General features: G+C 39.7%; 1 protein-coding gene and 1 long non-coding RNA gene across 16 annotated transcripts in view; both read right to left on the bottom strand.

Moving 5' to 3' along the window:
* Positions 1–27,969, bottom strand: part of CAMTA1 (calmodulin binding transcription activator 1) — a 927,426-nt gene that overhangs the window by 861,086 nt on the left and 38,371 nt on the right. The window lies entirely within an intron of this gene.
* On the bottom strand, positions 82–27,551 carry LOC122457043. The gene is made up of 3 exons (XR_006276319.1): positions 27,408–27,551; positions 26,528–26,596; positions 82–666 (listed from the first exon to the last, which is right to left on the bottom strand). It is a non-coding gene; the product is annotated as an uncharacterized LOC122457043 (long non-coding RNA).

Here is a 27,969-nt window from a genome sequence, read left to right as displayed (position 1 = left end):
AATCAACTTAACCCAACTTTCTAGCTACTTGTTTTTATATTACCGCAGAAGTGAAAGGAAAAAAACCTCCAGAACAATAAATGAAATATTAAAAATTGTATATGCTTTTTATTATTTTATGTTCCTTAAAATAATATATTTTTAAAATGTTCTCACAATGGCATTTTAAATTTTTAAAATGTGAGTAGAATAGAAAGAAAACAGCAGACGAAATGTAGAGAAATTCCTACTGATACTAATAATTACTGAGGAAATGCAAGTTAACATTTAAGAAGTACAAAAACAAAATAATAAGTTAGTTTTAAGTCTTCTAAGAACATGGGTAGAAAAAGTAATGCACTATACAAAAAACATACACAGTTAAACTTAAAGAAAATGAAAACAATGAGAATTTTTACACTTTATTTTTACAACAAATGAATTTTAATACAAAAATGAAGCTGGCATTATATAACTTTATAGATAAAAGGAACATTTATATATTTGGGGAAGTCAAAGAATGTTACAATTTAAGATGATGAAATGTTACAGCTTGCACACAAAAATTAAAAAATGAAATTAAATTAAAAATGAAATGGTTACCAAGGTAATGCAGGTCAAGGGATCAAAGGTGAAGGGTCACACATTATTAAAAAGAAATCCAAAAGGACGTCTGCATCAAGATCTCTGCAAAACAAAGGAGCTACAGTAAGTAAAACTAATACCTTTCATGAAATCAAATCAAAGTTATTGAAAATAGCCTCTTTCCAAACTGAATATAGTAAACCGTGTGGTGTTTGAAAGTGCAGTAATCTTTACTTTGCTATTAAGCTCCATTTTTAGTCTTTAACGCCACTGCCTTTTTAATTTCCTCCTGAAGTGGCTTATATACAAACCATTCCATTCAAAGAAATATTTAAGAAGGTTTTGCTCCTAAACTTAAAAAATGTTCTTATTAAAAGTTAGGAAAACTAAAGCAACACAGATAGGCCAATTTATGATCCCACTGTTTAATCTATGACACAAAGTCAAAGAAAGCAGCAGTTATAATTATACTGATAACAATGCTGATCAGGGAACCCATTATTTAAAAACAAGTAACTGTCAAATGGGTTTTGATACAAGTATGTTTAAAATCCATTTTCAGTGTAAAAATTATTCCCTTATTTTTAGTTTTCTTTGTTCAGCATAAATACAGCTATATTGTAGTTATTGATACATACAAGAAATACTAAAATCATAATGTATCAGTTAACACTACAATAAAATAGTCTTTTAAATGTGATTTGCAAGACAAAATTCTTTCCTGCTAGAATTTCTATTACATGGAAGCTATAAAGAATCTTTGGTATCCACTCTCAGTAACTTAGTCATTCTCTTACTGAAATTATACAGAAATTATAAATGTACATTAAGTTTACATCATGCCATAAAAGCAAAACAGCAACTTTACAGGATTATATTTGTGTTTTTCTTCCACTATATTTTTTACATTTCCTACAATAAGAAGTTTCAAGACATTTTTATTTCTTTGAGAGAAATAATTTCAAATTTGGAACAAATCTAGGCAAAGAAATCCAACCAAAATTTACACATAATTTTAGCTAAAACAAGCTAGGGACAGCTGACCACCAATGATACAAAACAATTCAGTTTAAAGTTAATGTTCTACAGCAATTACTTAATTCTCTCTTCAATTGTGCCACAAAAATGTATTATTAAATATGAGTTCTCTTACCACAGAAATCAGCTGGAGTAAGTGTCAAATTCTAGATTACTATTATACGGTTACTATCATAGATTTAGTACCAACCGGCTAAATCTGGTGCTAAAGTAATCCCTAACTCACGTTGGGTTATAACTAAATAGTTTCAAATAAACTCCTTCATAATTATCAACATTTAACCACTCTTTTCCAATTTTCCATGTTAAAGTTAATTCTATACAAACCTATTTCAATTCACATTTGATTTTCTCTTGTTAAAATATAATCCCGAACTATTTGTACATTAAAAACAGACCACGGCCAAAATGTATCTTATGAGAAGGGCACAAAAGGAGATCCTGCTAGCTTAAAGCAACCAATGAAGAAAAACTATATGAGAGTAAAACTGATGCTTTCCTCAAATTAGATTTTAATAAAATAACTTGCCATTTCATGGATTGGAAACAAATCGGTTGGTTGCTTAAGACTGCATTTCTGAGAAACAAGAGGTGGTGTTGGGGGGTTGTTTTGGGTTTTTTGCATAGCTCTTGGAATGGAAATGTAACCAGCATTTCATTTCTACTGGAATGCTCATCTCATATATGTATTCACTGCTAGGAGGCATGCAAGCAATTTTAAACGTTATAGAAAGAATCAATACGCCATCACAATGCCAGTATGAGCCATACAATCCTTTAGAGGCAATGTTATTTATAGCGTTCTAGTTTTTGCATGAAGTAAAAACTCAGGTAAATAGCATAAGCATGATAAAGTTTCTGACTCATCTCAGTAGATGTGCTATCATTGTGAGAAAAAATTCAACACTTCAGATGAAGTACTATGATTAAATATATTTGTCTATGTAACATTCCCCAGTTGCGCACAGATTCCAAACAAAAAGTATAAATTAAATTTATATGATAAAATTTTAAGAAGGGAGGCAGTTAACAGCACAGTGAACAGTCTGCTATGGATATTTTTGTGAAGCAACGTACACACAATTTAAAATAATTGGTATCTTTGTTATTTGATTCACCTGCCATTTAACAAGAAATGGTTGATTAATCAGCATTTCTTTTAAACTGAAAGATTTTAAGACAATCCATCTTCTTGAGAATGAAATGAAGTTCTGAAGCAGTAAGCCAGAAACAAGTATTTAACTTGAAAATAGTTTAGCAGTTACAAACGGGTAGACTTGACCTCCATAGAAGCTACTCTATAAGCAGCGGTTCTCAATGAGGGGTACGCATACCCTTGGGGGTACACAGAGGTCATCCAGGCGGTACATCAACTCATCTAAATATTTACCAAGCTTTACAATAGGCTACATAGAAAGAACTAGTGAAGTTAGTACAGACTAAAATTTCATACAAATGAACTGTTTATACTGCTCTATATACTATAGACTGAAATGCAAGTATAATATTTATATTCCAATTGATTTATTTTATAATTATATGGTAAAAATGAGAAAGTAAGAAATTTCTCAGTAATAGCATGCGATGACACTTTCATATTTTTATGTCTGATTTTGTAAGCAAGTAGGTTTTAAGTGAGGTGAAACTTGGGGTACACAAGACAAATCAGACTCCTGAGGTAGAGTAGTCTGGAACGGTTGAGAACTGTGACTCTAAACCAGTAGTTTTCAATCTTTTCCCATTTGTGGACCTCTAAAAAAATTTCAAATGGAGCTGTGGACCCCTTTGGAAATCTTAGACATCGTCTGTGGACCCCTGGAGTCCGTGGACCACAGGTTGAAAACCACTGCTCTAAACAAATTTAGATGGCACTATTTCTCAATGAGATAAGTGCAATAAGTTTTCAAAGGTGCAAAATATATGCAGGTAGCTATGAGATGTTTGTGTAAATTTTAAGGACAATTTTTTCACTGAACTTCCAGGTCCAGATACCGATTAGGCAAATTCAAACATGTCAGTTTCTAATATGGATCAGAAATGCCAAAATCCACCCCTTTACATCCTACAATTTCTATATACGTATAAATTTCATCAAATTCAATATCAATAGAACTTTAAGTGCCTAGGTCATTTTTGAAAATGGAACGTAGGCCATTTGAAAATGTTACCTAACTTCTTAAGGATTGAAAAATCAACTCAAAGTGGAAGCTAACAAACAAACAAAAAAAAACAACTTTCTTTAGGGCATACTGAAGTTGGGGAGCCAAGCCATCAATTTCTGGGCAGAGTGAAATTAACAAAAGATGCTATTCACTACTGGAGTTAATCAACATTTCTGAAGGAATTTTTTTTTTTTAAAGATTGTTTTTGAGAAAAGGCTAATTTGGTGAAAAAATTTTTAAAATTTTCAGGTTTTCCCCCCAATGTAAACTAAAACACTGCTGGGCTTTTTTGGGTTTTCCTCATTTCCTTTTTCAGTGACTAAATGGAAAAAACAGGGAAAAAAGAGAAGAGGAAAGGTTGAACCAAGAGACTGAAAACCAAAAATGGTTTAAAAAAGCCCTCCAAAATAAGTTTTTTAATTTAAAAAGAAACCTTAGGCAATGTTTTGTTTCTTTTTCAACCAACTATTCTCAACTCTGTATGCATTAGTGAAATTGACAAGATGCACTTAAATTTCACACATATGCTTGATCACACTATCAGCCTCGGTGGGGAAGAAGTGCTTCAAATGTCCTTTGTACCAGTGTCTAGATAGCAAGAATCCATGATCAAAACCCCGAGTAGGGTCCAGTGATGATGCTCTGTTGGGAACCCCAGCATCTTCCTCACTCCAAAGGGCCAGGACAGGACACCAGGTTCCTCATGATGGTGTTGCCTGTCAATCTCACTAGTGACCCTTTTTCCCTCTCTCCTGAGCACAATCATGCTCCTTATCAGGCCATGGCTGACAGGCATATTTCTCTAGCTAGCAGGTGTCCAGTTACATTTTTCAGTCCTGTCTTTTAGTAATACAACCAAGATAGTGCCTCTAAAATCAGCTGACCAATCACATCCGTTTGTCACATGCAAGTCCAAAGAAGACAGCTGATGTGGCAATTCTGCTTCATCCCAATACCTAGTTCACCACTTTTTTATATTAATAAAAAAGAGAAAAAAGGAAAGAGGCTGAAATGCTATCAGATGGTATTGATTTTACCTACATGGTCATGAGCAGTAGTTACAAGAGCAGATCATATATTCCTTTCAAACTATAACCGGTAGGCTTAGCCTGAACTTGCTTTTATACCCTGTAATTAGAAAATTCAACATAAACACTCCACACGGTAAGATTCTAAAATAATTCATTCCCCACAAGAAAATGTACTTGCACATCAACTTTAAAGAACTTGTGTATAGGCATTCCTTAAGCATTTTTAGCTAATTTCAATTTTATAAAGATATTTTTAATATACATACACATTTTTGGAAATAACTTAAAAATTTCACCAAAAAGTGTTTCCTAGCCAGCAGCAGTTTACTTGCATAAAACTAGCTGATAGGACTAGATAGCAGAATTAATTAATGCCCTAGCTTTTCCCTTCTGAAAGATGCTAGTTTCAACTCATGGCTTGACTCAAAGATTAAAATTACTCTAGTGGTCATGTTTTGTCAGCTTTTAGTTGAATGAGATAGAGGGGAGGTGGTTGTTACCCAAATAATGATTAATTATCTCAAGATATAATGTTGCCATACAGGAAAACTAAATTTGAAAAAAACTTGAGAAGTCTTGGGTTAATAGAGAGGAGAAATCTTCCAAGGCAGCACACCTCGGCCTGAGTTCTGCTATTCAAAAGGAGTATGATATTACCTCACCTATCTTAGCAATGTTTCATAGCAGCCGCCGTATTAGTCTGTATTCGCAAAAAGAAAAGGAGTACTTGTGGCAACTTAGAGACTAACAAATTTATTTGAGCATAAGCTTTCGTGAGCTTCAGCTCACTTCATCGGATGCATTTATAAGTGCATCCGATGAAGCGAGCTGTAGCTCACGAAAGCTTATGCTCAAATATCTTAGCAATATATCAGTCAGACATTTATTTTGATTTGTATACATATTCCATAAAAAGGAGGATCTGGGTGCTCCCTGACACATTTAAAACATACAATTAATTATACATATAGATTACTCTAAGAACCCCCTTCCTCTCATAAGTAACATTTAACCCAGCAGCTGAAAACGTATTTTAGATCTTTACAATCTCCCACCAGTCCTCATAATCCCTCACAGCTAAGGGAAGACAGAAGGGTCTTTCCACATGTCCTGAACATCAATAAACGGGAAGCGGGGGAGGGAGAGGGAAGGAGAGAAATGAGCGAGTTTCAAAGTGCGCGGTTCTCCCAGAGAATGCCCTGCCAACTGGCCCCGCTCATAGAAGTGAAGTTCCAGCTCAGGAGCTGCGGCTGATCACCATAATATGTTCACAAAGCTGTAAGAGGAGAAGATGACTCATTTTGGTTCACTTCTTCATGTCTGATTCAAGGACTACAATTACATTATGCATCAGACTACTGGCATGCAGAACTCTATAATGGTTAGTGTAAGCGGAAGCCTTAATGCAGAAGCCTGAGCCCCAGCCAAAGAGAAAGCTCTCAGCAATGAGCACGTTTTTTAAAAAAAGATTTACTAAAAAAGCCAAACATTAGTTATTTGACGCACACAGCTGACAAATGAAATTAAAGAAAATTCAAAGCCATTTTTGAATTAGCACAGAAGTATTTGAAAGTGTTAACTAGCAAAAAAAAAATAGCTTCAGAAAAAACTGTTACCCCTAATTCATTACCCTGTTCTGTTATTCATAAAATATAACATTTTCAGGATTCATTCCTCTTCTCCAATATACAACTACTCCCAAAATACACCATCAAAAAAGAACACCTAATCAATCAAAGAAAAAAACATTTAATATTTCAGTGTTTTTAACGTGTAAACCCATTCTTTGCTGGGGTGTATTACTTTAACTTGAATATTACAATAAATATCTTGCTGATCCACAGGGACAAAAGCAGTAATAACTATTACATCATATACTTGGGCCTCTGACATGCACAGCACTCAACACAGCATTAACGTGCAATGTGAGTTGTACTTTGCACTGTGTTTTACAAAGAAAATGTTTTCCAACAAAGTCAATTTACAAAGTCAATTTAAATCTCTTTTTGCAAGGGACTAGCATATATAAGTGCAGATGAATTGATTTACTTGTCAAATTAATACAAACTGAGGATATTACATTTTGTAAGCGATCAAAATCCCATCTTTTCAATCTCTTTCACACTATTTTCCACAGTGAGTATTTTACATGGAAAATATTGGGGGGTGGGGGTGGGAAGTATTTGGAAAAATGAAACAACTAAAGTTGAAAAAATTAGTACAAATAAAAGTGAAGGTTTTGCTCATTTAGGTTAATCTTTTACAAAAAGGACTATTGAGAAAGCGTTATGAATTTGCTTTCTGCAAAGAAAACTAACAGCAATAAACACATTTAGAATGTAAAAAGCAGTACACTAGTATAATAGAAAATTCCCCCTCCCATCAATTTTTTTTTAAAATCTATTATAAACAGTATCTGGAAAAGCCAGACTCTAGCCCCTAATGCTTAGAATTATGACTATGGATCAAGTATCTCCCTAGCTGCAGGACACACCAAGCCCAGTAACCATGCGGCCCGCAGTGTCCATCGCTCTGATCCTTGTGGCTCTGATGGTCCTGGCAGACTCTGCTCTGGCTCAACCGACAGAGCCAACCCTGTCCGAAAAGTTTGAGAAGTTCCAGAAAAGGCTGCAGGCCTTTGCTGACAGCATTGCAGATGAAACCAAAGCTGCCTTTCAAGAACTGCATCACAGTGAGTTCAGCGAAAAGACCCGGAACTAGTTCTCTGAGCAATTCCAGAAGATAAAGGAGAAGTTCAATGAGAAGTTTTCCAGGGACAACTCTGACAGAGGGGATTTTTTCTGCAGAGCTCACAGGCATTTTCTGGGGTTCTGGTCCCCTTGAAGAGATCATGCTGGGAGGGGAACCCAGGGTTGGCACCCAAGTTCCTGTTTTTTATTGCCTTTTTTTTTTTGTAGCCATGAATAAATGCTCATTGCCTTAAAAAAAACAAAACAAAGCAAACAAAACAAAAAAAAAGATCAGGAACAGAAGCCTTTGAGGCATAAAAGAAATATAATTACAGCCCCGTTTAGGCTGATCTTTTGTGACTTTAGGGTAAAGCAAAGCTTTACAAACCCACTCGCTCAGGGCAAATGAATTTCTGGACAGGAGAGTGAGCAAAACAGCAGGCTGCAGAGCTTCTTACTCAACATGACCATCACCTGAGAGCAAAGCAGCCTCTTTGTTGAGGCTACTGCTCCCTTCCCAAGCCCCTGAACTTCTATTGTCAGTGCATAAATCCTAGCACCCAATTCACAAAAACATGGCATGTGCAGAGGGGGTGAGGGTAGGGTTTGAAGTGGAGGTCCCTCTCACAAACAGGTGGCTATTTTCCAGCAAGAGGTGGGCTGCAGAGTAAAGAAACCGGGAGCAAATATAGATGGGTGAATGTGTGTAGTGAGTGTGTGAGGCATCAAGGTGTGATGAGATCACAGAGGGAGACATTAAAAAGAATGGAAATAGGACTAGAGACCCAAGTATCTACCCTGCGTTACATCAGAGAAAATGAAGAATTTCTGGATAGAAGTCAGCGTTTGGTACTGCAGACACAGCATGCTGAAGAATCTGAGAGGGCAGTGCAGAACAGGGAAGAAAATTGGCAGCATGTGACCTCCAGAAGAAGAGAGGAGAAGCCCATGTACCCGCAATGCAGATAGAGGAAAGAAACTGTTTTCAGGCTCTCTGCACAGGTACTACGGTAGAGAATGGTTTGGAAGAGTTATCTGAGGGAAGAGATCAGAAGAAGACCGGAAGGATTAGGATGCATTGTCCTAGGGATGGGGGTTCCATGACCATCACTCCCAAGAGAAGGAGACGGGTGGTGGTGGTCAGGGACTCCCTCCTAAGGGAGACAGAGTCATCCATCTGCTGTCCAGACCAGGAAACTCGAGAAGTGTGCTGCTTGCCTAGAGCTAGAATTCAGGATGTGACTGAGTGTCTGCCGAGACTGATCAAGCCCTCGGACCGCTACCCCTTCCTATTTCTCCACGTGGGCACCAATGATACTGCCAAGAATGACCGTGAGCAGGTCACTGCAGACTACGTGGCTCTGGGAAGAAGGATAAAGGAGTTTGAGGCGCAAGTTGTGTTCTCGTCCATCCTCCCTGTTGAAAGAAAATGCCCAGGTAGGGATCATTGAATTGTGGAGGTAAATGAGTGGTTACGCAAGTGGTGTAGGAGAAAGGGCTTTGGATTCTTCGACCACGGGATGTGGTTCCAGGAAGGAGGATTGCTAGGAAGAGATGCAAAAAGAAAAGGAGTACTTGTGGCACCTTAGAGACTAACAAATTTATTTGAGCTTAAGCTTTCGTGAGCTACAGCTCACTTCATCGGATGCATGATGATGGGATCCACCTAATGAAAAGAGGAAAGAGCATCTTTGCAGGGAGGCTTGCTAATCTAGTGAGGAGCGCTTTAAACTAGGTTTGCTGGGAGATGGTGACCTAAGCCTGGAGGGAAGTGGGATACCAGGAGGAAACAAGGAGCAGGGTGCAACCGAGGAGACCTCCTGATTCATACTGAGAAAGTAGGGCAATCGGCTAGTTATCTTAGGTGCCTGTACATGAATGCAAGAAGCCTGGGAAACAAGCAAGAAGAATTGGAAGTCCTAGCACAGTCAAGGAACTATGATGTGATTGGAACAACAGAGACTTGGTGGGGTAACTCGCATGACTGGAGCAATGTCATGGTATAAACTGTTCAGGAAGGACATGCGGGGGAGAAAAGGTGGCGGAGTTGCAGGGGTGTAATCAGGAAGGCCAAAGCACAATTGGAGTTGCAGCAAGCAAGGGATGTGAATGGTAACAAAAATGGTTTCTACAGGTATGTTAGCAACAAGAGGTGATCAGGGAAAGTGTGGGATCCTTACTGAATGGGGGAGGCAACCTAGTGACAGATGATGTGGAAAAAGATGAACTACTCAATGCCTTTTTTGCCTTGGTCTTCACAGACAAGACTGCTTTGCTGGGCAGCACAGTATGGGGAGGAGGTGAGCAACCCTCAGTGGTGAAAGAACAGGTTAAGGACTATTTAGAAAAAATGGACATGCACAAGTCCATGGGGCTGGATCTAATCCATCCAAAGGTGCTGAGGGAGCTGGCTGATGTGATTGCAGAGCCATTTGCCATTATCTTTGAAAACTCATGGCGATCTGGGGAGATCCCAGATAATTGTAAAAAGGCAAATTTAGTGCCCATCTTTTAAAAAGAGAAGGAGAATCTAATGAGCTACAGATGGTCAGCCTCACCTCAGTCCCTGGAAAAATCATGGCACAGGTCCTCAAGGAATCCATTTTGAACTACTTAGAGGAGAGAAAGGTGATCAGGAACAGTCAACATGGATTCATCATGGGCAAGTCATGCCTGACCAACCCAATTGCTTTCTATGATAAGGTAACTGGCTCTGTGGATACAGGGAAAGCAGTGGACATGATATACTTTGACTTTAGCAAAGCTTTTGATACAGTCTCCAACAGTATTCTTGCCAGCAAGTTAAAAAAAGTATGGCCTGGATGAATGGACTATAAGGTGGATAGAAAGCTGGCTAGATTGTCAGGCTCAACGGGTAGTGATCAATGGCTCCATGTCTAGTTGGCAGCTAGTATCAATTGGAGTGCCCCAGGGGTCTGTCCTGGGACCGGTTTTCTTCAACATCTTCATTAATGATCTGGATGATGGGATGGATTGCACCCTCAGCAAGTTCACGGATGACACTAAGCTGGGGGGGAGAGGTAGATACGCTGGAGGGTAGGGATAGGGTCCAGACTGACCTAGACAAACTGGAGGATTGGGCTAAAATAAATCTGATTAGGTTGAACAAGGACAAGTGCAGAGTCCTGCACTTAGAACGGAAGAAAACCATGCACCGCTACAGGCTGGGGACCGACTGGCTAAGCGGCAGTTCTACAGAAAAGAACCTGGGGATTACAGTGGACAAGAAGCTGGATCTGAGTCAACAGTGTGCCCTTGTTGCCAAGAAGGTTAACTGCATATTGGGCTGTATTAATAGGCGCACTGCCAGCAGATTGAGGGAAATGATTATTCCCCTCTATTCGGCACTAGTGAGGCCACATCAGGAGTATTGCTCCCAGTTGTGCCCCTCCCCCCGAAATGATGTGGACAAATTGGAGAGAGTCCAGCAGAGGGAAACAAAAATGATTAGGGGGCTGGGACACATGACTTATGAGGAGAGGCTGGGAACTGGGCTTATTTAGTTTGCAGAAGAGAAGAGTGAGGGGGGATTTGATAGCAGCCTTCAACTACCTGAAGGAGGGTTCCAAAGAGGATGGAGCTAGGCTGTTCTCAGTGGTGGCAGATGACAGAACAAGGAGCAATGGTCTCAAGTTGCAGTGTGGGAAGTCTAGGTAAGATATTAGGAAAAACTTTTACTAGGAGGGTGGTGAGGCACTGGAATGGGTTACCTAAGGAGGTGGTAGAATCTCCATCCTTAGAGGTTTTTAAGGTCAGGCTTGACAAAGTCCTGGCTGGGATGATTTAGTTGGGGATTGGTCCTGCTTTGAGCAGGGGGTTGGACTAGATGACCTCCTGAGGTCTCTTCCAACCCTCATCTTCTATGATTCTATATTCTATGAGAATATGATAGGGCATTGAAAGTTTTTGGGGACATGTGGGAGAAGCAAAGAAAATGTAGAGTAGTAGGTAGAGAAGGGGCTGAGCCAACATCTTTTCTAGGGGCTCCAACTTCACAGGCCTTTGTGAGAAAAAGGATTCTCTCCTCAGTCCCCTTTATTTCTATAGTTGGGTGAATTCTTTAATACCAAGAGATTTAGCTGTCTATTCTATAATGTTACTCTTAAATCTTATTTTCCATTTCTGAATTTTCACTGTGCGTTCAATCTTGCATCTATATCTTACTAATGCCTTCTATCTCCATCTGGAATTCTCATCCTCCTAAAACTGAACAACTGAGCATAACTACTATTAAAAGTATAGAACAGAAATCCTAGCTGTAGCCTATGTTCATAAACCCATTTAGGGACAGCTTACTTTAATAATGGTATATAGCTTTTAAAGGTATCCTGAGTCCTCCCCACAAAACTGTACTGACAAAAACATTACTAGAGCCAGAAAGTAATACTAGAGGAGACAAGCATGTTCGGAATTGTTTTACTAAACAAATGCCCCCACATTCAAATGACCTCTTCAGTGTACTCTCTATAAAATAATGAAAATAAGGAATGGCACTTCCCTGATTAGCAGACACACAATTTACACTTGTTTTCTGAGCAATTAGTTGATAAACATAATTTAGGATGAATAAAATTATAGTTAACTTTCAATTCAGAACTTGCGTCATATCAGACTAGGGTGCTCCTTTGCAATATGCACCAGGAGATAAAGAGACCAAACCTGTGGAGCAGCAGAAGCTTTCCTTGAAGAAACTGCATTCTTACTTTACAATTGATGACCTTATGTTATGAAATGCATCTAATTCCATTTCTGTATATGCTTTTTATTACATCGATATCACACTAGATAAATGTTTTTCTATGACTTGATTAAGATTCTGAATCTATAGACATACTGCATCAGTCACTACTAAGCATTCATATTTAACCAAGTGTGTACAAGTCTCACTATAAAACCAACTCGGGAGAAAAACAGCTGAACAGGAGGATCTGTAATTGCATAACTTTTTGTGAAATTCAATTACAGGTAACTATTCTATATGTACGTATAAATGAATAAGGACACTCACTCTTCATAAATGCACAACAAATGTCAACCAAGTTTATATGCTTTCTTCTGTGGTGCAGATTAGCTATTTTACGTACAACAGACAAAAATACCAATGAAAATGTGATAAAATCAAGACAAGACTCCTTTACACACTAAACAAAAATTTGAATTTTTACTTGAAAATTATGTTTCTAGATCTTTGGTGCACCAATCAGTGCACAACAGGACCTCCTCAATTTCTTTTTCTCTGCAATTTAACTGACACTTCTGCCTATTAGGTGATGACATCAAGCAACTCAGTAGTTTCCAACTAGTATATTATATTATCTGGTATATCTGGCTACTTGTGTGATTAAATCACATTCAAATATTTCTTGAAAGTTAATTTAATCCATATGCTCTATATACAGATTATATAACTCATATATACTGCTAATGCAAGAGGATTTACTAAAGATATTTCACTGAATTAGGAATATGTTTCACAAATGATTTAGGGCAGGGGCGAGCAAACTACGGCCCGCGGGCCACATGTGGCCCGCAGGACGTCCTGCCTGGCCCTTGAGTCTCGGCTGGGGAGGCTCGCCCCTGGCCCCTCCCCCACAATCACCCCTTCCCTGCAGCCACACCGCTGTGCAGGCAGTGTGCCTTGCGCCCGTTCACCTCCCATGCTTTCAAATAAGCCTGTCCTGCAGCTCTGAGCTGCATGGTAAGGGGACGGGAGGAAGGCAGGAGGTCCCAGGGCAGTCAGGGGACAGGGGGTGGTTGCATGGGGCGGAAGTTCGGGGGGGGGGGGACGGTCAGGAGACAGGGGACATTGGATAGGGGGTGTGGTCCCAGGGGGACAGGGAGCGGGGGGGTCGTGGAAGGGGGCAGTTAGGGGACAAGGAGTGGGGGAGAGATAGATGGGTTGGGGGTCCCAGGGAGCCTGTTGGGGGGTGTGTGGATAGGGGTCAGGGCAGTCAGGGGACAGGAGGGGTTGGATAGGGTGTGGGGTCCCGGGGGGGCAGGCAGTTAGGGGCGGGAGGGTCCCAGGAGGGGGCGGTCAGGGGACAAGGAGCAGGGGGGGTTGGATGGGTCAGGTATTCTGAGGAGGGCAGTCGGGGGGCAGATGGGGGCGGGGCCCAGGCTGTTTGGGCAGGCACACCTTTCCTACCCAGTCCTCCATATCGTTTCGCAACCCCGATGTGGCCCTCGGGCCAAAAAGTTTGCCCACCCCAGTTTAGGGTCATTCTACAGTTGTTGGGACTGCTGGCTCAGGCAGTCTGTTTTTGAATCAAAGACTGATGTGCATGACCTCAGCGCACATGGTATTCTGTTCTACCCACTGGAATAATCTCATTCATACTGATTTCCTACATTCCTTGTCTCTTCAGTAAGATACTATCATGGTCCTGTCTCCTCCTTAGGATATCTCAAGCTAAGTGGCTTCAAGAAGGGTGTACTTCACCCTCAGAGGCTCAAGTCTAACAGCAATTTCCTGCCTTTCTGTCTGCAGAGGAAATGATTGCCAGGGTTCAGTCAGATGTCATCATTTATGTGGCTAATCTGTGCAGTTCCAGATGAGGATGTAATCTAGGAATAGATATGTATGCCTGTTCTGGATGCTTGGGAGTACAACTATGGCTACGCATTTCTTTTGTAAATACCTTTGAGGGAGGAGGATCATCAGACCAAAGAGTAGAAACTTGAATTAGTAGTACTTTGAATGTCACACAAATCTCAGGAAATTTTTGAGCCATAGAAAGATGAGAACATGTGAAGATGCTGTCTTCAAGTCTACAAATATCATATAAAGTTCACGCTAGCCCCCCAACTGGTTGCTAGCCAGGTGGTTTCCATTCTGTATTTTCACTGTCTGGCAGATTTGCTTAGGTATTTCAGAGCCAGGATACCCAAGATTCTGCTCCATTTTTGAGTAACACAAAGAAAACTGATTTAATTCACTGGAATCTCATGCAGTGGGGGACAAGCTCTGTTTACTGAAACTGTAATAGTCAACAGCTGTTCTCTATACAAGAGGAACTCATATGGGGACTGCTTGAAGTTCTTCACTGTGAGATGTGTCCTTCAGAGATCTGTGCGGATTCTAGTGTATAACCCTTTATTATTTTTAGAGCTTGTTTGTCTGTGTAGCAAGAAGAGGGATAATCTATCATCGCTCTTAATTGTTAAATAGAATACCAATTGAAATTTATTAAATATTTTTGATGTTTGTCTACATTTTCAAATATATTGATTTCAATTACAGTACAGAATACGAAGTGTACACTGCTCACTTTATATTATTTTTTATTACAAATATTTTCATTATAAAAATGATAAACAAAAGAAATAGTATTTTTCAGTTCACCTCATACAAGTACTGTAGTGCAATCTGTTTATCATGAAAATGCAACTTATAAATGTAAATTTTTTTGTTACATAACTGCACTCAAAACCAAAACAATGTAAAACTTTAAAGCCTACAAGTCTACTCAATTCTACTTCTTGTTCAGCCAATCGCTAAGACAAACAAGTTTGTTTACATTTATGGAAGATAATGCTGCCCACTTCTTATTTACATCATCAGAAAGTGAGAACAGGTGTTTGAATAGCACTTTTGTAGCCAGCATTGCAAAATATTTACGTGCCAGAGATGCTAAACATTCGTATGCCCCTTCATGTTTCAGCCTCCATTCCAGAAAACATGCTTCCATGCTGGTGACGCTCATTAAAAAAATAATGTGTTAATTAAATTTGTGATTGAACTCCTTGAGGGATAACTGTACGTCTCGTCCTCTGTTTTACCCACATTCTGCCATATATTTCACGTTACAGTAGTTTCAGATGACTCAGCACATGTTCATTTTAAAAAACACTTTTGCTGAAGATTTGACAAAACGCAAAGAAGGTACCAATGTGCGATTTCTAAAGATAGCTACAGCACTCGACCCAAGGTTTAACAATCTGAAGTGTCTTCCAAAATCTGAGAGGGATGACGTGTGGAGCATGCTTTCAGAAGTCTTAAAAGAGCAACACTTCGATACAGAAACTACAGAACCTGAACCACTCAAAAAGAAAATCAACCTTCTGCTTGTGGCATTTGACTCAGATTATGAAAATGAAGATGTGTCGGTTCACACTGCTTTGGATTGTTATTGAGCACAACCTATCATCAGCCTGGACACATGTACTCTAGAATAGTGATGAAGTATGAAGAGACACATGAATCTTTAGTGCATCTGGCATGTGAATGTCTTGCGACGCCAGCTGCAACAGTGCCATGTGAATGCCTGTTCTAACTTTCAGGTGACACTGTGAACAAGCAGCAGGCAGCATTATCTCCTTCAAATCTAAACAAATTTGTTTGTCAGAGCGATTGGTTGAACAAGTAATAGGACTGAGTGGACTTGTAGGCGCTAAAGTTTTAGATTGCAGTTATTTTTTGTACATAATTCTACATTTGTAAGTTCAACTTTCATGATAAAGAGATTGCACTACATCCAAAAATATTTAAACACATGGTATTTGATTATTTAATTGCGCAATTAATCGCAATTATTTTTTTAATTGTACAATTAATCACGATTAATATTTTAATCATTTGGCAGCCCTTGCTGTAAGGTTAAACAGAACAAGGATTTCTAGTCAAAGGCCTGTGTTGGCATTCCCGCTGAGACCTCTTTCCACTTAGCTTCCCAAGTACTCAGTTCGACTCCAGACTTCATCACTCAGGTATTTTTATTTGGCTTACAGCAAAGCTACACTGAGTTGATCAGACTCAAAAGCAGGGGGTGGAGGCAGGGTATATCACAAATCCAAAGCTACAAAGAAAACCTCTTCCTTTATATACATTTACACATTACATTGCTTTACACATTTTGGAACTGGCCTGATTACTTTGTAGGAACCAATCCCCATGCAGCAGTCTGTCTATACAGGATTCAGGCTTTGTCTACATTGGCAAGTGAAAGACAAAACTTTTGTCGTTCAGAAGTGTGAAAAAAATACCCCCTTCCCCCTCCGAAAGACAAATGTTTTGTCGATGACAAGCACTGGTATGAACAGCACTTTGTAGGCAGGAGTGTTCTAAGGCTGTTCACTGGGGGTGGAAGTTTTTTTGTTGGCAGGTAAGCTCTCTCCTGCCGACAAACAATGGCTACACTGCGTGCCTTTTAGCAGCATGGCTGTAGTGGCACAGCAATGTCACTAAAATCTCTGTACTGTAGACAGAGCCTTACTCTTTACCTCATCTTATGTTCCAGGCTTATTTGTTCATTGCTATTTTGTTCATTTTAAAAGGTTCCGTGGGTGTTCCCACTTATCTTAGCTAATTCATATATTCTATCTCTTAGCTTAGTGGAAAAAGGAAAGGAGTACTTGTGGCACCTTAGAGACTAAAAAATTTTTTGGTGTGATGTCCATCTGTTTGCATTTGTAAAGGAAGATGATGCCTGTCTGTATCTGTATGAGTTTTTTCATGAAGTTGATGGATTTCCACTCCATACAGCTAAATTCAGTGCCTTGCATAATGACAGGTTTCAGAGTAGGAGCTGTGTTAGTCTGTATCCACAAAAAGAAAAGGAAAGGTGCCACAAGTACTCCTTTTCCTTTTGCGTATACAGACTAATATGGCTGCTACTCTGAAACTTAGCTTACTGGGGCATTTATTTATCTTAGTTAGCACAGCCATTCTGTTTCTAGGCTGCTGATCTACTTACCTCCCTAATCCGGTCTCCCAAAACATGAGGCCTCCTCTCTCCCCCAGCCCAATAACTCAGGTCAAATCAGGTCTACACCCTCAAGTCACAACATCCTGTTCTGTTGACATTTATGTTTATGGTGATTTTGTGGGTTTTCAAAGTTTCCTGCCACTTTGCAAAGTGAATTCCTTCCCCAAAGCTAGCTGTTTTCCCTGAACATTGTCTTCCAAGTGCAGACACAGAAATGACTTCTAGACACAGTGTTCATGACTATCAACTTCTAAGATACTGAATGGCATCCATATGTAACAAAAGAGATGAGAATGGAGATTTTGTTGAGCAAAGCCTGACTCTTGTCCTGGGGATTCAGGTGTGTGTCCAGAGATATATGCACTCTGAATTACAAATAAGGAAGGTGGCTCTGCCCACGCACAACGTCTTATTAATGAACCTTAAATTTTTTCATTGTTGATATTTTTAGATGAGGTTATGGTCATGATAATAAAAAGGTATACATCTTCCTAATCTTTTGGAAAGAAAGTCTCTTTCTATAGGCAGTACTGTCTCTTCAGCTCTTGCTAATACACACTGATCTTAACAACTTACAAGGTTTGGATCTCCCTTGCAGAAACAACAACAAATGACAACAGTGTATTCCTTAAAGAAGGAGAAGCCTTAAAGAAGGCTACTGCAAGAATTAAGGCTGTCATGGCTGGCTACAAGCCAGCTTTCACTCTTGCAGCGATATAAAAGCTTGTCAAGGAGGAGACAGACAGCAGAAGAGGTTATCAAAGGGAAAGGAACTCCTGGACCACAGGACCTGACTCAGGTGGAAGGAGGATTGGAATCTGATATTTAATGTAAACTTCCAGGAAGTTGGTTAAAACTAATGCTGGACTGGAGGTGAAGAGGAGCCTTTGAGACAGAAACAGTCCTCTTGTAAGGACTAAGTCTCATGCCTAGGGGGAAAGAGGGTTATTTATGTAATAGGAATAAAAGTTATAATAGTAACTAAAACCAGGAAATGGGCAGACTGAAATGTTTTCATTAATGCTGACAATCCTTTCAAGAATACACATTCACATCTGAAGAAACAACAGTCATATATCTCCATCAGAGACTACACTCCTTTGTAAAATGAATGGCAGAAAGTATACATCATCAAGCTGGTACACGGCACTGACAAATACCATGTGCCGCCAATACCGCTTCATTTGCATGAAAATAGCTATTTGCAAGTTTCAGCTTGAAGTTTCAAACACGTGAAAATTACCTTTGGAGAAATTATTTTTTAAAAGTGATTTTTAACCTGTCTCCCTTTAAAGATACTAAACACTATTAACTTGGCACTGATAAGATGTCATCATAATGAATCAAATAATCAATGAGTTATTTTATAATCTTGCATACGAGAACAAGGACAGCAATTTATTCTTTCCAACTCTAAGTCTGCAGATTCATACATTTTAAATATAAGAGCAGCATATAATGCACCTCTGCAAATTAATTTTTTATAGTTGTGAAAGAATTCAAGAGACAAATAGAGTAAGGGCCCAATACTGAAAAACTTTATTGTCCAAGTCACTTTTTTTCGCCATTTTCTCATCCCATTAAAACCAATGGAACTACATAGGGATACATTTGAAGGAATGGCTAAATTTGTAGCTTCTCCAGGACTCAGGAATACCTACTGACGTAGGAAGCTTTATTCTCAGACTGCTACAGAAAGCGAGTTTAAAGAGCCGGAGTTTTTCATTTAGTGTACAACCATTTTAGCTGAATTTTAGCAAAACAAGTTCTTCATGCATTTACAAAATGGAACTGCAACTCCCCTGCCCCTCCCCCACTTAAAAGATAGCTATTTTGGGGGGAACATCATTCTTTTGCCCAAGAACTCTAGTACACTTGTTGGCTTTATCAATTTATTCAGAAAGTAGATTAACTACTCGGCAAATTATGTACAATAGCATCTCAGTGTATGGTAGTAACTAGACTTCCATAACCTAATACAAAAGAAAGGCCAACTGAATACTCTCTCACAAATCTAGATATCAATTCCATTTTAAACTGACTATTAGAAAGAAAACATTTCCATACGCTTTCATTAATTGTAAGGTACTATTGAGAACTGCAAAATATAATTAAGGGGTAGATTCAGACTGAAAAAATAGGCACCTTAATGAACGTATGCATATACTTACACTTGATATGTATGCTCAAAGACTGAATGAGACTTTTGGCAAGAGATCTTGTCACTAAATTCAAGCAAACAAGCTTCTGTAATTTGAAATGTATTTTCTCCGTATAATTTTAGATGTAGTTCACTAAAGTCACAAGACATCGATTCCAATATCTTCACTGCACACAATTACAAAAAACATCTTTTTTCAAAGTAATTTTACTATACAATCATCATCGTGGTCATACGTTAATAAAGGGGAGAATAAGAAAAATTTCCTATGAAATCCTTATTTCAAAGAGTGCATCATAAAACATCAGTTATTAATGCTTTTATATGTTTCAAGATAACCAAGAGACACAATATTTCAATTGTTTGAAATCAGTGAGCCTGCTCTGGATATTTGCTAATTTTGTAAACATGACTGAGAAATATACAGCAGGGCCATTAGTGGCAAATTTTGTATGGCATAAATTTAGAAGAGCATAGAAGAATTTCAATATAACCTCCTGTAAGTAACCAACTTTTGTCAGTTCCTTGATAGGATTTACTCTAATGAAGGTGGAGCAGAACTGTATTTTACACCACCTTGGGATTTTTTGGGGGATAGTGTTGTGAGTTAGGAGCTGTCTAATAAGGCTGATCTTTTGTATAGTTTCACTGTATCCACATGGTTTGCCACAACTGTCAGTTTTCAGAAGCAATGAGAAGCATCACAAAGTCAGCCCGAAAGCTGCACAGAAAGATGCTCAGAAGGAGAATATAGAGAAGAAATCTCCAGTTCATTCATGATGGGCAACTCTCACACATGTAGAGTAAATGGAAATAAACCTTTACTTGGTATAATTTTCAGATCGTAAGTCTTCTGCTGTCCTATTTCCCTTCTGATTAATTTCAGGAAAGATGCTATCCAAGAGATTCCAATACCCTGTGGCACGTAAAGGAAGTTTTGTTCCTACCATGTAGAGCAATTTTGCAATGGGGGTCATAAATCCAAAATATGGGCTCTTCTCAATGTGATAGTTCCACTCAAGTCAAGCTTTATACCCAGCTCTCCCCTTAACAGAACAGGTTAACTGCCTTTGCAACTAGCTCCTAAACACACAACAGAACAAGCTTCTGGATTGCTGGGACCCTTGTAGAAGACACATTTACAAGATAGGAATGAAATTCCTCTCTCCCCTAGGAACATGGGCTATGAGTAACTGAATCACAAAAGCATGCAAGATTGGCACATGTGAAAAGGAGAAATAGGTTGACTTGGTCTACAGTTCTAGAAGGTAACAGAAAAACTCAATGCATCCGATGAAGTGAGCTGTAGCTCACGAAAGCTTATGCTCTAATAAATTTGTTAGTCTCTAAGGTGCCACAATTACTCCTTTTCTTTTTGAGAAAAACTCAAGAAAGCAGTTAATTATACATTATAACAATGGGAGCATGTGTGGATTGTGGATAACTTCGCAGCCAGGCAAAGCTTCCCATTCCATCCAGGAGCAGGAAATATTATTCCCTTGTAGAATGAAACAGGAGACTAAATGAGCATGGTAGCCTTTCATCTACGTATGCTTCTTTGATGCACTATGGTATCAATTTGGCTATGACTGAACAGGAGACCTTCTGATCTTTTTACATCTTTTAGGGACAGACTCTGTCTAATTAAGCAGACAGAATGTTATGGTCCCAATTATATCCATAGTGTGTCTTGACAAGTTTTTGGATATAAAGGGCCAATGAATTTAAGTTCTCTTTAAGGAAACTTGATAGTGAAAACGGAAATATCTGTCCATGGTCTTATTCTTAAAAGAGAAGGATTAAGGTGCAAGAGCAAGTGGCTGAAAAGAACTTGAATCTGTGAAGGACCAGATAAAGTCTCCAAAAGGAAACCAGCCACAGTCTAGCAAATAGACTCACGGGAATTCAAACTTTACTGACTAAAACGTCTTCAAAGCCTTACTCTGCCACATGGTGGTTGCTTCAGGTCAGTGGAGGAGAGAAATGTTGGAAAACTGGTTTCTGCTCCATTTCTCATGGTTGCAGAATTCTGTCCAAAAGGGTTTGAGAAGAGGGCTACTTCCAATAGACAAGCTCTTGCCCTAAGAGCAATAATTTGGCAAATAAGAGTGTCCATTAAGTCATCTTTTGATAGCCAGTTTTATTTACTCATTCTCCAAGCAGCCCTCATATTTTACATAATTCCTTTAGGTGCAGTTTTGGAGCACAGAGAATTAGCTCCCCCAAGGTAAGAGGTCTGGGATTTAAGGAAGGAGTGTTTTTTTGGTTGATGCTTGATATGACCAAATATTTGAGATCCAACTACATTATAGATTATGGATAACAAATCGCTTGCTTGCTTTGACCATTCCAAGTAACTTAAGTATGGGAGAAGATGTGGATTAATATGAGAACTGAAAGATGGATAAGAAACTGGTTAAACGGGAGACAACTGTACAATAATTCATGCTGAAAGGTGAACTCTCTCAGCCTGGAGGGAGGTTATCAATGGAGTTCCTCAGGGATCAGTCTTGGAACCAATCTTATTTAACATTTTTATTAATGACCTTGGCACAAAAAGTGAGTGTATTAATAAAATATGCAGATGACTCAAAGTTGGGTGATAATGCCAATATGGAGGAGGACCAGAATATCATACCAGATCTGAACGATCTTGAAGACTGGAGTAATAGAAATGGGATGACACTTAGTGCAAAGTGCAAGGTCATGCACTTAGGGACAAGTAACAAGAATCTCTGCTATAAACTAGGGACTTGTGAGTTGGAAGCAACAGAGGATTGGAAAGATCTGGATGTACTGATTGATCACAGGAGGACTATAAGCCACCAATGTGATGCGGCTGTGAAAAAGACTAATGCAATTTTAGGATGCATCAGGGCGAGGAAGCGTTAGTATCATTATACAAGGCACTGGTGAGATCTCATCAGGAATACTGTATGTAATTCTAGTCTCCCATGTTTAAGAAAGATGAATTCAAACTGGAACAGGTGCAGAGAAGGAGTGATGATGATGATGATCAAAAGAATGGATTAGGATGATCAGAAGAAGGGAAAACTTACCTTATGAGAGGAAACTAAGGGCTTGGCTTGTTTAGCCTAACCAAACTCAGGCTGAGGGGCAAGACAATTGCTCTCTGTAAATACATCAGAGAGAGAGGAATTATTTAAATTAAGCACCAACATTGGCACAAGAAAAAATGGATATAAACTGGCCATCAAGTTTAGGCTTGAAATTAGATGAAGGTTCCTAATTTCTGACTGAAGTTCTGGAACAGCCTTCCAAGGGGAGTAGTGGGGGCAAAAAACCTAACTAGCTTCAAGATTGAACCTGATAATTTTATGGAGGGGATGGTATGATGGAAGTGCCTACAATGGTATGCAGCTGATCTGACACTGCTGGTAGCAAATATCTCCAATGGCCAGTGATGGGCCACTAGATGGGGAAGGCAGAGTTATTACAGAGAATTCTTCCCCAGGAGCCTGGCTGTTGGGTCTTGCCGAAATGCCCAGGGTACAACTGCCTGCCACATTTGTGGTAGGGAAGGAATTTTCCCCCATGTAAGATTAGCAGAGTCCCTGTGGGTTTTTTTGCCTTCCTCTGCAGCATGGGGCATGGGTCACTTACAGGTTTACACTCGTGTAAATGGTGGATTCTCTGTAACCTGACGTCTTTAAACCATGATTTAAGGACTTCAGTAACTTAGCCAGAGGATAGGGGTCTACTACAGGAGTAGGTATACAAGGTTCTGTAGCTGCAATGTGCAAAAGGTCAGACTAGATGATTATGATGATCTCTTCTGGCCTCAAAGACTATGACAAGAAAGATTACAAAACTAGCTAGACTCCCCACAGTAAACAGGAAATAATGTCATTCAGACTCAGATTCCTGCAATGCAGCTTGCCATGGAAAACAGCAAAATGCTAACTAGAGTTATCTTTAAAAGCATCTTTAGTTTTGCCTCCAAAAATTAAAAAAAAAAATTGGGATTGTAATTAACTTTTTTCAATTAATATGTAAGATAATTCCCTTTGAAGACTTCCTAGTTGAAGCCTACCCCACATGTGCAAATCAGGGGGGAAATGCTTATTTTTTCTTACTTCAATGCTCTACCATACATGCATAGAGATTTGTTGGAAATGTTTTCAACATTTACTATAGTAGTGTTTTGTGCAGTTCTCTAGTAAACAGACATAGTGTACTTTGGTAATATGGTTCCTTTATTATTATATAAAGATGCCTAAAGGATTATTTTGATATTCAAGTGTAGTGACATCCTGCTTCCCCTCCCCTCCATTCCAACTCGTTAAGGGAAAGGAACCAAAATACAGTTTAATGTCTTAAATAATATCCATCATAACTAACAAGGTTAGCTATTCACGGTCAGCCCATACTGTGAGGTGGGACCAGAGGGAAGGGCAATCACACCCCTAGAAAGTCATGGCAGCCACTAGCTAATGTTGACCCTCTTTTGTTGGGGAGATAGCCATTAGTTAATTCCCAGCACTTCCTTCAAGCACTGAGATAGGCTAGCAGACAAGGTGCCTGCCTATAAAGGAACAGCTCTTCACTGCTACAAAATTCCTCCCTCCCTGCTCCTTTTTCTTTTGGGATATTTCATTAGATGTGGTTATCAATTTCCTGGCATTCTGTATGTACATGACTGGTTGCTGTATGCTAGATTAGGATAGGGTATGGCATTTACAGTCACTGGGGAGAGGGGGATGGGCACAGTTTGACTTGGAAGCAACTGTGGGGTTGACATTGCGCAGGCACCTCAGAACGCTGAGGTTAAGGTGTGGGCATGCAATGCAACTGGTTTGCTTTCATTTCACGTAACTACAACTAGAGCAGCTGAGGAATTTTCTATCTGACTGATTTTTTCAGAGTCCTGAAAATTTCAACTTTCCCTCTGGAAAAATCAAAATGGAATATTTAGTTTTGGTTTGGTTCAACCTGAATTGGAACATTTCATTTTGTTGAACTGACCTGAAACATTTTATTTCTAATCAGTTCAATAAAAAAATTGAACTTGATTTCCTATCAGTATGCTGCTTTAAGTGAGTTGTAGTTTGAGCCTCATTCCTCTCTGGGTTGAGCTCCCTTGAGGACTACAACTCCCATAATGTCATGTGAATTTCCCTCTGACTAACCTTGGCATAGCGCATCACAGGAGTCACATGACTATGGGTGTACCACGAGAGAGATAGTCCACACAAGGGGCCTAGCACATAAGGAAAAATGGGATTATCAGGCTCCCAAACAACAATGCGCAACAACTGGAAAGTGCAATTTAATACTGAACTGACACAAAATGAAGCATTTCAAGTCATTGTACCACCATTTCAATTTCAGCAATGTCAAAATGTTTCATTTCAATCAAAAATGTCAGAACACCGATATTTCCAAAAGAGAAATTTTTTGCAACATGGGATGAAAACAAATGTTGAAATATCAGTATTTTCCAAGGGACAGAAATTCAGAATTTTGCTTAGCTCTAGCTGCAACTCTGTCAGTTGATCCCTTCCTTCAATGTAAATTAGTGGGTACAGGAAGGTGGTTGCTACCCACCAACTCCACAAGTCAGAAGTTGGGGTAATGCTCCGTTACAATTCTGACAGCAATCCAGCTTCACCAGAGAAAGGGGTTGGATTTTCAGAAAGACCTAATGACTTTGTGAGGTCTGGTAGTTTCCTCATGCAGTGCTCTGCATGGGGCTGTGGCTTACTCAGGCCTGGGACAAGACTGGTAGGCACAGGAAATATTGGGATGCTCCAAATCCAAGCATCAAAACAGGGGGATGCTGTTGACAGCTTAGAGTTAGTCTCTCCTCCACCTGTTCCTTGGCCAGGACATGTTTCTTTTAGAAGACACATGAATCTTCAATACAGTTGCAGCCACCGGAGGAGGGGGAGAGGAGAGTCTCCACTGTTGCTTTCTACTACCACTCACGAGCCTAAGAATAAATCAGCAAATGTTTCTACTGTCATAAATTTTAAGTTATGTCGATTCAGATAGGCAAATTAAGTCCTGTATAAAACTTACTTACCACCGAAACAGCAATTAAGAATCCCATACTTTTGGGATTTTCTAAACTGCATTATTTTCTGAATGTCTTTTTTTTCTTTTTTACACACCTGTGAATGATTTATGGAATAGGATACTACTTTATAATAGTAATTATGACTAAGGCTCCGTGTTGGTCACGGAGGTCATGGATTCCGTGACCTCTGTGACTTCTGCAGCAGCCCTATAGTGCGACTGGCCTGGGAGATGCCTGAACAGCTCTGGCAGCCTCTGAGCCAGTCTCAGGCCCTCCCTGCTCCCCAGCAGCAGGATTTTGGGTGGGGGCTCAGGGTTGGGGATTGGGGTACAGGGCAGTGCTTACCTGGAGGGAGCTCCCTCAGCTCCTAGCTCCATGTGCTGTCTCTACCCGCAGGCACCGCTGCCCCAGCTCCCAATGGCTATGGTTCCCAGCCAATGGGAGCTGCAGAACCAGGCTGGGGGTGGAGTGGAGGCAGCACATGCAGCTAGGAGCTGGGGTCGCTGCTTCACAGGAGCTGGGTAGGGAGCCTGCCCCAGCCCCACCAACCCCCCCACAGCACCCCCGTGGGCCACACCAATACCTGCAGTGCCCCCCGGGCCATGTCCCCACCCCCGAACACCCATGACCCCCTCCCCAGCACCCACAGTAATTCCCCTAACTCCCCCCAACCCCGAGTACCCACAGCACTTCCCAGGGCCACGTTCCTCCAGCACTCACCCCCGAGCTGCCCCAGACTGAAGTTTTAGTTTGGGGGTATATAGTAGAAGTCATGGACAGGTCATGGGCTATGAATTTTTGTTTACTGCCTGTGACCTGTCCATGCCTTTTACTAAAAATACTCATAACTAAAATGTAGCCTTAATTATGACTTGTTGGGTTATTTGCTGACAACTTCACTAGAAAATTAACATGTCTGAAAATAACTTAGAAAATTAACATATTTGAACATAACTGTGAAGACTAAAGCTACATGATACAACGTTGGGCAACACTGTCCAGTTAATTCAGACCAGGGCAAACTGTGTTCAGCATCATGTGAGCTAAAAATCACAACTGACATGATGCTGAACATGATTTGACCTGGAGTACACTGACTGGACAGTCAATACATACCTCAGCAGATAAGTGACAGTTTTCAATGGCTACCTTCAAAGTTGCAGTAATTCAAGAAGCACCTGAACACTGGAATGAAAAAGACTGGACATAATCTGAGGTTCTTTACCATGCAGGGAGGAAAAGGTTAAATATGAGAGGAACTGCTGGATTTTGTTAGGAATTTGAGAGAATCTATTTCTATGGGGAAAATTTAGTATTCTCTATAGTCAAACTGGTTTCAGAGTAGCAGCCGTGTTAGTCTGTATTCGCAAAAAGAAAACGAGTACTTGTGGCACCTTAGAGACTAACAAATTAGAGCATAAGCTTTTGTGAGCTACAGCTCACTTCATCGGATGCATTTGGTGGAAAAAACGGAGGCGAGTTGATATACACACACAGAGAACATGAAACAATCGGTTTATCATACACACTGTAAGGAGGGTGATCACTTAAGATAAGCCATCACCAGCAGCGGGGGGGGGGGGGGGGGGAAGAAGAGAGAAGAGGAAAACCTTTCATGGTGACAAGCAAGGTAGGCTATTTCCAGCAGTTAACAAGAATATCTGAGGAACAGTGGGGGGGAGAAATAACATTGGGAAATAGTTTTACTTTGTGTAGTAAGTGATCACTCTCCTTACAGTGTGTATGATAAACCCATTGTTTCATGTTCTCTGTGTGTGTATATCAATCTCCCCTCTGTTTTTTCCACCAAATGCATCCGATGAAGTGAGCTTTAGCTCACGAAAGCTTATGCTCTAATAAATTTGTTAGTCTTTAAGGTGCCACAAGTACTCCTTTCCTTTTTATAGTCAAACTGGTTTGTCAATCAAAAAACTAACTTCAGGAGTTTATAGCACAGTGTCTTTGGTATTACTTAAAGAAAAAGACACAGACGTACTTGTAAATATCACTGTTTCTTGAACACATGGCCAGTCTATGGCTCTGTTTCCTGAAGAAGATAAATCTCTCTGTGGTGCATTCAACTACGAAGACAGCTTCAAGAGAGAGCTTTTTCTGTGATTAACAGCAGGTATCCCCAGCTTCTGTCAACCTAATGAGCTCTGCTAGGAAGAGACAGGAAGACACTCTACATGCCAAGAGGCACAGCACCCCTGGGTACTGATATTTTAGAAGCCACTTCTTCCTCGTAATGCTACATTGCACCTCAGTAGATTACTTGATTCAATAAGAAGTTAGAGTTTGGAATACTTTACATAAGGCTGTTAATTAATTGCAGTTAACTCAAGCAATTAACTCAAACAAATTAACACAATTAAAGAAAATTAATCCCGATTAATCGCAGTTTTAATTGCACTGTTAAACAATAGAAAATCCATTTAAATTTATTGTAAATATTTTTGGATTTTTTTCTACATTTTCAAATATATTTATGTCAATTATGCTAAACATTCATATGCCCCTTCATGCTTCGGTCACCATTCCAGAGGACGTGCTCCCAT

The sequence above is a fragment of the Dermochelys coriacea genome, chromosome 18, assembly GCF_009764565.3.
Source record: "Dermochelys coriacea isolate rDerCor1 chromosome 18, rDerCor1.pri.v4, whole genome shotgun sequence".
Classification (NCBI taxonomy): domain Eukaryota; kingdom Metazoa; phylum Chordata; order Testudines; family Dermochelyidae; genus Dermochelys; species Dermochelys coriacea.
Note: the sequence above shows the minus strand (reverse complement) of the source record. Positions and strands in the feature narration are given on the sequence as shown.